Consider the following 15,289-nt stretch of genomic DNA (forward strand, 5'->3'; position numbering starts at 1 on the left):
CATTTAATCTTTGCTTTTTCCCAATTAATCGTACATTAATTCTAATAAAAAGATTAAAAATTTTCCAAAACATCACAATTTTCAATTGTTAAAAGTAATTGTAATCTTTACCCAGATATGGTCACACATAAGTATTTTCAATGCCATGGATAAATAACAGACTTTTTTGGTTCTTCAAAGTTTGCCATTTTATTTCTTGTTTCACTATTCATCTACAAATTTCAATAATCCAAATTCAAGAAAAAGATTAAGCAACCAAAGAACCATAATGATATTGTTATTTGTGCCTTTACTTTCTTGTTGATTAAGAGAAAGAATATTAAAGCTCAATTAATAGTCCTCAATATTTTTTGAGTATTTTTTATTTGTAAATGAATACTGAGGAAGTTTTTTCAATTTTGCATGATATGGTACGGTGGTAATATTGATAATTGTTTCCCTTTTCTTTTTTTTTTTTTTTGAGTTAAACATGACATTGCATTAAGAAATATCAAGGAAAGCCAAGGTTTTGAGTCCTAGGGAGAAAGGCTCCATACATATTTTTTCACATACATTCCCAGTGCTGCTTGAGTGCTGCTTAAAGATAGCTTAAAAAGATGGACATTTTGATAGCCTAACCTCAAAGCCACTTCAAGGCTGAACATAGCAGCTGCAGCCTTGCTGGTTTTCGCATCCCATACAGCTCGAATTCGCCTAGTATTACAATAATGATGTATTACAATCATGTGTTACAAGATAAATCTACACTATTTGTAATCCTTTGTATATGGCTTTAAACTCTTGTTGAATCAACAAGGATACGATGAAGATATGGTTGCGACAATCAAAGAAGTCGCTCGAAAACTTGATATGAGTAGAAGGATTTTATGTGGTTGCATTCTCATTAGACGAAATGTGAATATATACAAGATTACAAATCATACTTTAGGAAACTAAATATTTTTCTAATATGCTACACAATCATGGAGATTATATAAAATATTCTAGTAATCAAAAGATATTATTCTAATATATTCTAATACACCCCTGCAGTCGAATTGGGAGGTTTAGAGACACTGAGACTGAAACGAAAATCATCAAATAATACTTGAGGAAGACCTTTGGTGAAAATGTCAGCAATCTGATAACGGGTTGGAACATGAAGCACCCGAACATCACCACGTTTAACTTTTTCACGAACAAAGTGAATGTCGATCTCAATATGCTTAGTGCGCTGGTGATGTACGGGATTATTAGCCAAATAGACGGCACTAACATTGTCACAATAGACAAGAGTAGCTGTATTAATAGGACAATGAAGTTCAATAAGTAAATTGCAAATCCAACAAGTTTCAGAAACAACATTAGCAACACCACGATATTCAGCCTTAGCACTAGACTTGGAAACAGTAGGTTGGCGTTTAGCGGACCATGAAATTAAATTATCACCCAGAAAAACACAGTACCCAGAAGTGGAGCGGCGAGTATCAGGACAACCACCCCAATCAGCATCGGTATAGGACAAAAGAGTCGAAAGATTAGAACGATACAACTGCAGACCATAGTGAATAGTACCTTTGACATAGCGAAGAATGCGATGAATAGCAGCCATATGTTCAATTCTAGGATCATGCATATAGAGGCAAACCTTCTGAACAGCATATGAAATATCTGGGCGGGTGAATGTAAGATACTGCAAAGCCCCAGCTAGGCTACGATACAAGGTAGGATCATCACAAGGAGAACCAGCATTAGCACAAAGTTTGCCGGAGGTAGCAACAGGGTTACATTGAGACATGCCAGCCTTTTCAAGAAGTTCAGATGCATACCGTTGTTGAGATAGAAAGAGGTCCGTGGAAGTACGATTAACAGCAATACCCAAAAAATAATTAAGAGGACCCAAATCCTTCATGGAAAATTCAGAGCTAAGTTTGGACATAATAGACTCACGGAGTGAATCAGAAGAAGCCGTAAGAATAATATCATCCACATATAATAATAGATAAGCAATATCAGAACCATGACAATAAACAAAAAGAGAATTATCAGAAATGCTGTTAGAAAATCCAATTGTAGTCGCAAAAGTGGCAAACCGGTGGTACCAAGCTCAAGGAGCCTGTTTGAGACCATAAAGAGACTTACGAAGCAGACAAACATGATCAGGACGAGTAGGATCACGAAAACCTAGAGGCTGATGCATGTAAACAGTCTGAGTCAAGTAACCATGCAAAAAAGCATTCTTAACATCTAGTTGATGAATAGACCAAGACCTGGAAAGAGTAATACTTAAAACAATGCGAATAGAAGAAGGTTTCACAACCGGACTAAAAGTTTCATCACAGTCAATGCCTTCCCTTTGAGATTTACCATCACCAACAAGACGCGCTTTATAGCGCTCAAAAGAACCATCGGACTTGGTCTTGACACGAAACACCCATAAAGAACAAATGATATTATCATTAGGAGGACGAGGTACCAAATCCCAAGTATGATTTTCAATTAAGGCATCAAATTCCTCTTTCATAACTAGCTTCCAGTTTGGGTCATGAAGGGCATGAAGAGGAGATTTAGGTAAAGGTGAAAAAGAAACATATAAAGCTTGGGAGTAGTATTTGGGATTGGGTTTAAAAATACCATGCTGACTACGCGTAACCATGCCGGGTGGTGATGATGAAGCGTGGGAATTGGCTGGGCTGCGTGAGGCAGGCCCAGTAAGTGTTGGGATAGCAGCTGGGCCGGAAATGGTAGCAGGCCCAGAGGTGGAGGGAGAGAAAGCTTATGGGCTTAAAGGATCAATAGGCCCAGGAAGAGATGGGGGTGGAATGTAGTCTGATGGGCTGGAGGAAACTGTTGGGCCGGAAGCAAGGAGAGGCTGGCAGAGGGAGGGGGAGCAGGTATTGGGCTAGGTGAGAAATTGGGCCCAGAAGATAGAATAGGCTGGGGAGGGGAAGTTGGTGGGCTAAGTTGTGAAAACGGAATAGGGGAAGGGTGAGGAGTTGGGTTGGGCGTATGAGCAGGCCCAGTAGAGGATGTTTTGAGGAAATGAAGTGGGAGATTATCATCTAAAAATTGGTAGTTTTGGGGAGACGGGGAAGAAGATTGAGAAAAAGGAAAGGTGGCCTCGTCGAATAGAAAATGTCGAGATATAATGATTTTACGGGATGAGAGATCATAGAACTTGTAACCTCGATGAGAGGACGGGTATCCTAAAAAGACACATGGAGTGGAACGTGGATGAAGTTTGTGAATAGTAGTAGAGGGAAAGAGAGGGAAACATAAACACCCAAAAACCCGTAGATTAGTATATGTAGGAGACTTATGATAAAGAAAATGAGTGGGAGTGAAATTACCAAGAAATTTTGAAGGAAGAATATTATGAAGATAAGTAGCCGTGTTTAAGGCGTGAGGCCAAAAAGACGGAGGAAGGGAAGCATGACATAAAAGAGTACGAATGATGTTATTGATGGAGCGGATTTTGCGCTCGGATTTGCCATTTTGAGAAGATGTGTAAGGACAAGAAAAACGAAGAGTAATACCCCGACTAGTACAAAATTGATGAAACATATTATTGTCAAATTCACCCCCGTTATCACATTGGAAAGATTTGATATTAAGCTCAAATTGGGTATTAACAAAAGTATTGAAATTCTCAAACACATCATAAACTTGAGATTTGCGAACTAAAGGAAACGTCCACAAAAAATTAGTATAATTATCAAGAAAAAGAACATAATATTTATATCCTGAAGGACTAGAAATAGGAGATGTCCACAAATCACTATGAACAATATCAAAAGGTTTAGAACTCATAGACATAGAATTAGCAAAAGCTAATTGAATATGTTTTCCTAAAGGACAAGAATGACAAACAAAAGGAGAATTTTTATTACATTGAATTGAACGAGAAGAATACAAGGAATTTAAAATCACATTGCTCGGATGTCCTAAATGGGAATGCCAAAGACTAGAAGAAAAAACGAAAAAAGTCGATGATGGGGAAGATGAAGAAGTAGCTCCATGTGCGGATGGGAAAGGATAAAGATCACCCGTGCTATTAGATCTCAGGACGATGCTCCCCCTGACTAAATCCTTCACAGAAAACCCAAAAGGATCGAATTTGACGGAAACCATATTATCATGAGTGAATTTACAAACGAAAATAAGGTTTTTAATAAGTTTAGGTGCATGTAAGACATTTTTAAGGGTAAGGGATTTTTTGGAAGAAGGAAAAGAAATATGCCCGTGACCAAGAACTGGAATTAAATTACCATTACCAACAACAATAGCATTATTGAATTGATGCTTTACAGGACAATACGGAAATAAAGTACCTTGAGAACGAGTCATATGAGATGTGGGACTGGTATCCATATAAAATTGCTCATCCGGAGTAGACAAAGAAAGAGTGTTCATGGCATGATCAATGTCCATAGGAATATAATTCATAGAAGCATTAGTCCCGGTGTGATAGCTTTGTGCAGGTCGCGGACCAAGAAGACCAGCAGAAAGTCCATTGCTTGATGTAGAAGGAGCCCAAGGTGCAGTGGGAAAAGAGGGAGCAGGCTGGGCCCAATGAGAGCCGGCCCAAGAAGGCCATTCAGTAGGTGAGTAAGTAGGAAAGGAGGGTAGGCCAGTGGGTAATCTGTTGGGCCAAAAAGAAAAAGAGGAATTGGGCCTGGAATGGTGCTGCCACTGACCAGCAGCATTGACGGAGCTAGGGTGGCTGCCACGGTGGGTCCGGCCAGCATTGACAAATTGGAAACATTGGATGACCAAGAACATGAATGATTGACTTTTATTAATTATATTAAGTTATTTTGAATGTGTTTGTTGGATATTTTGAAGACAATTTTAAGTTGTATAATTTTTTTTGGTGATTCATTGTGAAATTATATATATTATTAACATTAGTCTATAAATATCACTTTATTACAATCTCAACACATTTAAAAATACAAAAAAAAAAAGCAATATTGGACCCGTTTTGGACCCGGATCCGCAGTATCCGCGGATCCGGATCTGGGTCTTGCAAAACTGGACCCGCGGATCCGGGTCCGGATCTGGATACTATTCTTGAAAACGGATCTAGATCCGGGTCCACCTGGACCCGGTCAGATCCGACCCGTTGCCATCCCTAGTTGTATTATCCTAAAACAAATCAAATCAAGAAAACAAGAATTAATCATATATATACAATTACAAGGAGGGTTTGTTATATTATCCTAAAACAAATCAAATCAAGAAAATAAGAATTAATCAATTAATTGGTTGTACATCCCCCCTCAAAATGGGCTTGTGAGGAAGAAGACCAATTTTGCTAACAAACTTCTGAAATAACACCCGAGGAAGTGTCTTTGTTAACAAGTCAGCCACTTGATCATGGGTGGAGATAAAAGAAACTCGTAGAGAACTAGCTTGCACATTTTCTCGAACAAAATGATAGTCTAGACCTAGATGCTTCATCTTAGAATGGAAGACAAGGTTAGCACTAACATATGTAGCACCCAAATTATCACAATATATAATCGGTTTAGAGGTGAGTTGAAGACTGATATCAATAAACAAATTTTTAACTAAAGTAGTTCAGCGGTGGTGGAAGCGACCGCACGATATTCGGCCTCTATAGACGAGCGTGCACGAGTGCGTTGTTTGCGAGAGGACCATGAAATAGGATTAGAGCCAAGGTACACAATATAAGCTGAGGTAGAGATATAATCATCTTTGTCTCGAGCCCAATCCGCATCTGAAAAAGCATTAAGAGAAAGAGGAGTATTATTTCGAAGAATCAAGCCATAGTCAATGGTGCTCACAAGATACTGAAGAAGTCGTTTCAAAGCATTCCAATGATCATCAGTAGGAGATTGCATATACAGTGTTAATTTGTTCAAACAAAAGCCATATCTGAACGTGTAATGCCAAGATATTGTAGATTGCCGATGAGAGCACGATACTCAGTGGGATTGGAGTATGGAGAACCGACTTTGGTCAAAGGAGGATCAACTGCAAGTGGTGTGACAGCAGACTTGGCATGGACCATTTTGCTTTTAACAAGGAGATTAAGAATGTATTGCAGTTGATTGAGAACAAGTCCTTAGGAAGTGCGTTGAACCTCAACGCCAAGGAAGTAAGATAGAAGACCAAGATCTTTTAATGAAAATCGACTAGATAGCCTGATAATAAACTTTTCAAGAACAGTATCATCATTAGCCATAAAAACTATGTCATCAACATAAACCAAGACATAAATGCATAAATCATTATGTAGATAAATGAAAAGAGAAGAATCACAAATGGAATTCTTGAATCCCATAAAAAGGAGAAAAGAACTCAATTGTTTGAACCATGCCCGGGGAGCTTGTTTAAGCCCATAAAACGCCTTTTTTAATTTGCACATATAATGCGGGTTAGTAGCATCAGTTTATCCAGGAGGCTGAGTAACATAAACATTATCATCTAAATAGTCTTGAAGAAATGCATTATTGATATCTAGTTGCCTTAATTTCCATCCCTTAACAGTAGCAACAGTTAAGACAACACGAATGGTCGCAGGCTTTATAACAGGACTATAGGTCTCATGAAAATCAATCCCTTCTCGTTGATTAAAACCACGAGCAACAAGACGGGCCTTATGTCGAACAATATGACCCTTAGAATCACGTTTTAGTCGGAACACCCACTTTGTACCAATAACATTCTCAGCATGACATGGTGGAACTAAATCCCAATTATTCTTTTTTAGCAAAGCATTAAACTCAGAATCCATAGCATGACACCACTTAGGGTCTTTAAGGGCTTGAGTCACAGTCTTGGGTTTCAGTCTTCAGAGAAGTTAATTAAGCCATAAGATTCAATTTATTTATAGGTTTGCAGATGTTATCTTTTAGGCGAGTGATCATTTGGTGTGATGGTCGTGGTGAAGAAGAAGATAAAGATGATGAAGTAGAATTGTGAGACAAATCAAAAGGAGGTGAAGGAGAAGTGATAGGTAAATTTGAAGATGAATCAGAAAGTTGAGTAGGGAGAGTAGAGGAGGGAGGCGAAGACGAGAGAATCATGATATCCATAAGACACCATATGTCAGCTGAGGGAAGAGAAGAAGTGTGTGCCTGATTACTAAAGGGAAAAATATTCTCATAGAACCTATCATGTCATGAAACATATATTTTATTCACTTTAGGATCTAAACAATAGTACGCACTTTGTGATGAAGAATAGCCAACAAAAACACAAGCAATCGACTTTAGTTCTATTTTGTGACTAGTGTATGGCCGAAGCCAAGGAAAACATAAACAACCAAAAGACTTTAGCTTAATGTAATTAGGTTGTGTAGAGAACAACTTAGAGAACGGGGATCTATTAATCAAGACAGGGGTAGGCATGCGATTGATGAGATAAACAGCTGTAGAAAAAACAAGAGACCAATAGAGAATAGGCATGGAAGCATGGTGTAGAAGAGAAAGACCAGTCTCAACAATGTGACGCTGACGTCTCTCGGAACATCCATTATGTTGTGGTGTGTGAGGAGGACTAGTGAGCCAAGTAATGCCATCTAAAGTAAGAATGTTTTTTAAGGCTATATACTCAGTACCATTATCGGAATATAGATGATGTATACACAAACCAAAATGTTTCTCAACTAAAGCCTTGAAACGAATAAAAACAGCCTTAGTGTCACATTTTCGTCATAGATGATAAAACCAAATGTACTTTGTAAAGTGATCAACAAATATCAAATGGTATTTATGTCCATCAAACGACAAAACAGGAGAAGTCCATAAGTCTGTGTCTATATATATTCTAGAGGTGAAGTTGATAAAATAGTAGAAGTCGCAAAAGGCAATTTATGCATTTTATTCACATTACACGAAATACATGTGCATGCTTGGTCCTTAGAAATAGAAATATCAATACTAGAGCAGAAATGTTTTAAAACGAAAAATGAAGGATGTCCAAATCTATGATGCAAAACATGAAATGTAAGATGAGCATGAGTGGTATTGGTGTTAGCTACATTTTATCTTTAATATTACCCCTATAAGTGGCTTGTTTAGCGTGAGGAAACTACATGTTATCGCATTGGTTTATTGGATTTTACGCTTGTTTTGTTGCTTTGGTGTTTTATTTCATTTCAAGATCTAATCATCAATACCGAGCACAAACTAGCCCCTTTGGTTGCATACATTGCTCCCCTAAACACCGAGGGCTCAAAGAAGTGAAACATCATGAGCCAAGCCACAAGAACAAGCCAAAAAGAAGCTAAAATAGATCCACTCGACAAGAATAGGTTCAAGCCAAGGTAGCTCGAGCAGAAGCTAAGTATTACATATGTGAAGTTCGCTCGACTGGTCGAGCAAAGTTGGCTCGGGTCGAGCGAAGTGCATTTAAACTTCTAGAGCTTCTGATCATCAGCAGGATTCAATCCAGGTTTACAGAACATCCGCTCAACTGGTCGAGCAAGATGGCTCGGGTTGAGCGGAGCTAAATTTCACATTTTGTTCAATTTTTGAAGTTTCTGATGTTGTACCTGATGGTGGCTCGACTGGTCAAGCGGGATTCGCTCGAGTATAGCGAAATGGGCGGCAATGGCATGTGCGATCTTTTTAAGCATCATTCGAGGTCCAATTACATTTGTTGTTTCTAATTGCTGCTGCCAGCCACCCTACCCTATCCACTAAGGGTGGCACCCCCCCTTCCCCCTCCCCCCCCCCCCCCCCTCCTACAACCTAGGGGTGGTGGAGCAATCATGAAACCACTACCCCCACTTGTTTTTGAAGCCTATAAATAGAAAATTTGAAAAGGGAGCTATCGTCTCAGTTTTCACCTTTCATGTTGAGTAATTTCTATGTATTCTTCATAGTTTTGCTTTCATTTCAATTAAGAATTAATGTTAGCATAATTTCCCTTTCAATTCAATTAAGTATTTTCATTTTCCAAATACAATCTTAACTACATCCTTTATTGTAATATTTTGCAACTTGGTATTCTTCAACCATTGATGTAATATTATTGAAGCTTTTGGAAGGTATTTTTTTGAATCATCAGATCATCTGGTTCATCCTTAGATTGAACTTAAAAGAGTAACTTCCATCCTTGCTTATATTGTTTTCAATTCATGTCACTTAGTTATCTTTGATTGTTTGCCTTTACTTCCATATATTCATGCTTGTAGTTCTTCAACTTATATTGCACTCATCTTTTTAGGATACTCTAGCTCAATTTATTCATTTATGATTCTTGGCTTGTTTGCAATCTACAATTTCAATATGAGTATGAGTGAGTAGTTTGTTTTGGCTTAGGCTAGGCATCATCACCATGTATGTAGTTTGAATTGCTTTCTTTACCTTTGGCTTGGTTGTGTTGTTTATGGTTTAAGATGGATTTTGCTATCATGTTGTAGTGTCATTGAATTGAGGGTGAGAGTTGATTTTTTACGATAATCTATGCATAAAAGTTAAGACATCTCCATGAGAATAGGTAGATGCTTTGATTGGATATGTTGAATGTGTGCTTCATGTCTTAGATTATGCTTAGCTCCATGAGAATAGGTAATTGAGTATGTTTTGGAAGCTTTTGTTTCTTGAGAGAGAACATTAGTAATTATGATACGTTCTTCCCCATAAAAAAATATCCATGACCTTAGGTTAATGTTTAGTAAACAGTACTTTGGTGAGAAAGCCTAGCCTATTCCTCTTAGCTTATTGATCATTTTATCCTTGCTTTTAGTTCATTGTATCCTTATTTACTTTTATGCTTTAGTTCCATTAAGTACTTTTAATTGCTTGTTTATTATTTCTATCTCCAAACATCATATTATACGTTTTCGAACACACTAATCGATCGAAAATCTATTAACTTAACCCCCACTCCTTGTGGATTCGACCCGTACTTGCCGACGTACTACGCTACGCCGTGCACTTACGGTATTACTATTGAAAGATGTAAAGTCCCGATCAATAGGCAACCGGAGATGATGATAAAGCTTCATAAATTCCTTGTTTAATTGGGCCTCGAAGTAGAATCTTCCCCGAGAGTATATCCTTCACACAAAAACAATTAGATGAGAATTGAACAACAACATTTTTATCTTTACAAAATTGAGAAATAGAAATTATATTACGATAAATAGAAGGAGCATGTAAAACATTTCGTAACGAAAGAGAATTAGATGCGACATTGAGTTTAGTAAAACTCTTCGGTGCCATCATAGGGAGTGTGTAAAGAAAGATTAGCAAGATCATGGGTGACATGATGAGATGCACCGCTATCCAGTAACCACATATTAGAATCATGAGTAGGAGCAAGAGGACTCATCATGGTGACAAGGACTTGCGGTGTGTTAGAAAAACGCCGAGTGTTGGGTTTTGTAATAGTTGAAGGAGGATGAGCGGAAGCAAATTGTTGTGTAAAAGAAGCACACTGAGATAAAACATGTCCACATTCCCACACCATTGAAATTTGCCTAAGAAAGGTTTGGATGGACCCGAATTTGAGGATGAGCGATACGAGACAGCAACTGGAAATTGAGAAAAATGAGGCTGTTGATTCTGTGTAGGCCGAAAATTTCAGGGCTGTGGCTGGAACATATGTGGGCCCAAAACAGAAGCATGGACTGATGAGTTTCTGAGCCGTGCCTGGAAAGTAGAATATGCATGAGTTTTTGGACCCAAATCAGAATCTGTTGGGAGATGAAATGGAGCAAAACTTTGGCTGGAATAATCTAGGCCCATTTGCATAGTAAAGGCCGTGGCCGGAATGGTAGGTAGGCATGATGATTCTAGTTTTTGAAGAGCAGTTTCTTTATTGATTAATTTTTCATGTAATTCTTCAAAACTAATGGGAGAATCACGACTATTGATTTGCTCAATAAACAAATAATATTAAGAATCTAACCCATCAAGAACGCGATCAATAAGATTTTCATGATCAAGAGGCTTACCCATGGTGGCTAAGTCATCGGCAATAGCGAGTGCATATGCTCGGTTATGGACAAAGAACCTTTTGAGATGGCTTTTAGTTGATCTTTCTTTTGTTTAATATGAACCCGACTAATCTTGCTAAATGTGTTCGCCAATTTATCCCATGATTCTTTGGATGTTTTAGAATGGGAAATGAGAGAAATAAGATTCGGGGAAAGAGTACCAACAAGAGCACCGAAAATTAATTAATCTTGACGAAACCAAGAGGAGAACACCGAGTTTGTCTTGTCGACATTGTTTACGGAAATGACAACAGCGGGTTAAGGGCAAGAACCGTCAATGTATCCCATGAGATCATGCCCATTAAGAATGGCTTTGATTTGAAGCTTCCAATCTAGATAATTTTTGGAATGTAATTTGATGACATTGGAGGTAGAGAGAGTCACAAATGGTTAATTGGAATCATGAGGAATGGGAAGAGTGTTTGGAGAGGAGGATGCGGTAGCCATGGAAACCGAAAGGGACGCGAGAAATGGATCGAAATCTGATACCATATAGAAAGTTGAAGAATTTGATCATAAAGGCTTAAGTTTGTTACTAGAGAGGATAATGTATATATATACAATTACAAGAAGGATTTTTTTATATTATCCTAAAACAAACCAAATCAAGAAAACAAGAATTAATTATTTAATTGGTTGTACACCGCACTTTAATTGAAAGCCCATTGCCCACACGCCAACCTAAGCCTTCCAAAAGTAAAGATTTTGCTCTCGAAAGGCTTCTCCACATGTATAACTTGGGTCAAAACCTCTCATAGCTTCCAAGATCTCTGAGTGCTTGAAGTATTTCATCTTCAGGATTTCATAAGTAGTGGACATTCCCCTTTATAGAGTCTCGAAATTGCTTTGCCAACAATGTTGTATTGAAAGTTTTGAGATCTCTAAAACCCATTCCTCCCATATATTTGGGTAAACATAAATTCGAACAGCTATGGTAGTGGATCCCTTTGTTATCCGGACCTTTTACCAACCAAAAACGAGCCACCATTGAAGTTATTTCATTAATCACAACATCAAGCAACCGAAAAATGCTCATCATATATGTTGGGATCGCTTGAACAATCGCTTTAATAAGACTTTCCTTATCGGGACGAGATAAGAGTTTCCTTACCGAGACGAGATAAGAGTTTCTCTTTCCAGCCTTGGATTTTCTTCCAAATTCGATCTTTAATACACGAGAAGATCGCCTTCTTTGACCTTCCAATAATTGCCAGAAGACCTAAGTACTTGGCATGTCTATCAACTTGCTTCACTCCAAGCATCACCATCATATCCCGTCGCATCTGATGAGGCACACCTTTACTAAAAGAAATTTCTGATTTTTCAAAATTAACTTTTTGTCCGGAAGCTCTTTCATATTTGCTAATTAAATTAGTCACCACCGAGCGTTCCTCCAGAGAAGCTTTAGCGAAGAGAATGCTATCATATGCAAAAATAGGTGAGAAATAGTAGGAACCCCTGCATGTACTAATGAGTGTTATTATTTTCCTTTTCTTTTTAGGAAAAATAACCCAAAATAATTCAACCTTTCTTCGATTTTCCTACAATAATTTCAAATATCAATTAATCATGAATAATCTCATATATTAACTCATTTAACCCATATTGTTGTTAGTTAACCTGCAACTAGACCTGGGAAAATTTGATCCGACCCGAAAATAAACCCGGGACCCGACCTGACAAAACCCGAACCCGACCGACCCGAAAGCGACTTAATCCGAAACATGACCGACCCGATAATTATCCGACCGAAAATGACCCGACCGGAAACCGACCCGTTTTGACAGATTTAATATCAATTTTTAGAGTAATTTCAATGTTACAATTCATTTCAAATAAAATTTTAGTTTTCAAAGTATCTCAACATATTGAGTATATCACTTGAACCCTAAAACTCATCAATAGATCTCAAAAAACACGTATTTAACGTCTTTTTAGCCATCGTAATTATTTTTCTTTAAAAACAGGACGTTATAATCATCTTAATTGAATACATGTATCTTGTTAAATCAGTCAAATGAGTTTTTAATTCTTCTACATTTCAGTAAGCAAATCAATATAATTTATACGAACGTTTCGCACGTTTGAATGAGCTTTTCAAAAAACGAATGTCGCTACCCTAAATTATAAAACGCGTATCTTATATGACGAAATAAGTATTTAGTTAGTTGTATATCTTTCCAACATGAAAATTGTGAAGATAATTTTAACGTCATTTTTATCTAATGTTACAATTATAATAAACAAAATAACTTTTATAAAGCGCGTATCTTACAAATCTTTCAAAATAAGTATTAATTCCCCTATTTTTCTTGCACTTAAATGAACCTGACATACCAACTATTTTTTGAAAATCGTACATGTAATTTCTCTAATGATTTTTTTAGACATTTTAATGATTTTTTTTAATGTTGAATTAGTCGATTGGATATTCTAATGTTTTATGGTAACCCGTTGGGTCAATCCGAACCTACCCGAAACCCAGAGTAATCCGACCTGAAACTGACTTGATCCGAAACTGACCCGACCCGAAAATGACCCGACCGAAATTGATCCGACCCAAAACCCGACCGACCAACCGTTTTCCCAGGTCCACCTGCAACCGTTACTATTATTTAAAAAGAAATTTCCTTTTTTTTTACTTTCCTAAATTCATTTTTTACTTCCCTTTTGCTGATTAATTCCTAGCAAATAACCAACTATCCTAAATTCATTAGTGCAGCTCGATTAGTACAGTAGCACATGCACACATCCTTGAAGGCAAAATATTTAGAAGCATGATATAAACAAAAAAGAGTTTAGTAATGAGCAAAATGTGGAATGTAAAAAGAGTTTATGCATTATTATCTCTGTTCTTCTTCTTGCAGGTGAATGGAGATCTATACAGTATGTAATAAGTCACACTAACACCAGATGGAACTTTATAGACCATCAGAACCTCTGGAGTATCCAAGTTAAGATATGCTCTTTTTATTTGGATGAGATGAGAAAAAAAAAATAGAGAAACAAATGAAGATCAGATGAAGAAAAGTGAAGTTTTTTGGTTTTAATGGAGTAAAATTGATAAATGAGGAAGATAAATACCTTTTTTCTGCTAAATCTTTTTTTTTTTCTGCTAACACCATAACAATATTTTGTATGAATTAGAACTGTACGGGTTGAGGGCTTATTTGGGGTTTGGAGCCCAACATTAAATATGCAGGTTTAAATGGATTTTAAATGGGTCAGCTTTTGAATGAGTTAGACTTTAAACGGATCGGTTATTTACATAAATTCAATGAGTCAAAATTTTTTTTTTTCTTTTTGAATTATAATACATTATTACATATTTATAATAGTTAATAAATCGATTATATATTATAAAAGTAAGTAATTAAATAATAAGAAATTTATCAGAAAGAAGGTAAAGTTCATATCTGGTGTAGGATCTGCAGATTCTTTTTTATTTAGCTTCTTCAAATATCTTATGTATCTTCTTTTAACTGTATTTTTTTTTTTTGCAAGTTTTTTGATCAGAAATTTTTTATTTGGTGTTGCATTGTAGGATTCTGGATTTGATAAATGAAGCTTCATCAATAATAACTTTAGATGATATCATTGCCAAACATGAAAAATCGATTTCTAGTCGTTCATATCAGCAGAAAACTGATTCCTGCAAGAGCATTACAATGGGGAAAGTAGAGGCTTCTTGCGAGGTATCATTTGTTGACATCATAACTGAGTTATATGTGATGCTATGATATTCTAGCATGCTACATTAATTGATATTTGTGTTGTTTGATTCTTTTATTGGAGCATGTATGTGGATAAAAAGTAGTATTTCCTTGGATGATGGAGGTAAGTGCTTGACTTCAGCCATGGAAGATCCTAGTGTTAGTAATATACAATTTGCTACATAGTTTTGTTAATTTAGTGAAAGTTGGCCTTGAATGTGCATATTTTGGTTCACAATATGCTTTGGGATCAGCAAATTAGGCAACACCTATACATCCTTTGTAAATTTTTTAAAGCCCTTTGTAGCGAAGCCTCTAAGTTGGTCGTTTTCTGTCTAATTAGCAATACCTTCAAAGCACCTTTTAGTGATGCCATCAAATTTATAATCTTGGCTTCTTGCTCCTTACCAAGGTGTTGTAGTATTTTCACCTTATTAGGTTAGCCCAGGCGTGACTTGGAAGCACATAATTGCGTTAAAATTTCATACAAAAAACTATGTCCTTTTTGATAATAGATAGTTGGTCGTTGAATGGATTAATGTGATTGGGTTGCAGGATATACTTTATAACTAGGCTGAGATAAATAGATAAATTCTAAAATTTTCAGTAGGATGTTGTT

This window comes from Amaranthus tricolor, chromosome 3 (genome assembly GCF_026212465.1).
Source record: "Amaranthus tricolor cultivar Red isolate AtriRed21 chromosome 3, ASM2621246v1, whole genome shotgun sequence".
Taxonomy (NCBI): Eukaryota; Viridiplantae; Streptophyta; class Magnoliopsida; order Caryophyllales; family Amaranthaceae; genus Amaranthus; species Amaranthus tricolor.